Source organism: Geospiza fortis, unplaced genomic scaffold (genome assembly GCF_000277835.1).
Source record: "Geospiza fortis unplaced genomic scaffold, GeoFor_1.0 scaffold258, whole genome shotgun sequence".
Taxonomy (NCBI): Eukaryota; Metazoa; Chordata; class Aves; order Passeriformes; family Thraupidae; genus Geospiza; species Geospiza fortis.
This window is the reverse complement of record NW_005054602.1, coordinates 334,393-335,182: the sequence shown is the minus strand read 5'-3', so window position 1 is coordinate 335,182 and position 790 is coordinate 334,393.

The window sequence follows — 790 nt, the reverse complement described above, 5'->3', positions numbered from 1 at the left end:
GGAATGTAGCTCCAGCTGTGTTCCTGCAGGAATTTGTTTTTCTCGATCTCAGGGGGTATTGCTTGTGCTCTTTATTAATCTTCTGTGCTGAATGCCTGAGAGAAATTGTGATAAGCAGGTATGGTCAGCTTAATGAATGAAGGCATTGTTGTATCTATTTGAAACATCTTTAGAGGACCTCTTTGCTGGCTGGGCCTGTGACTGGTCTGTAAGGCTGCCAGGGTCCAAGAAATACCAGAATTCTGTATTCTAATTTCTGGGAAAAAGAAACCTCCCAAATAGAGAAATCAAGTGAATTACTGTAAGCATGTGATTTTATTGAAACTCTGAATTAGGCATATAAAATGTCACTCTTTTCAATGTCTTGCTGTGCTAGAAAGGAGGATTTTTAGGCAGGGAGAGTTATGCATAGTTTTGAAAGCATGTCAAGAATGTCAGTGTTCATAAGTAAAATGCACTTTCAAATGTAGTGGCAATGCACTTAAAGTGGATGTTATCAAGTTTACTTACTTGCTTATCAGTTATCTATAACCTTTACTTTCTTGCTATATATCAGTCTTTACACATTTTGCAGAATAAAAAATTGATGATTTGAGATTCATTCATTTAAAATTTCTTTTTGGATTAGCATTTGTGCACTTTGTGTCACTTCTTGAGTAGGCTTTTTGCTCTGTTTTCTGTTTCTGGCTAAATAGGATAGGTGTGCATGTTAGGGATGTGTACTGGGAAGTCTGCTAGGGATTCCTTAGGTCTCTAAAACTTGGGAAGTGCACGGGCAGTCTGCTCACCC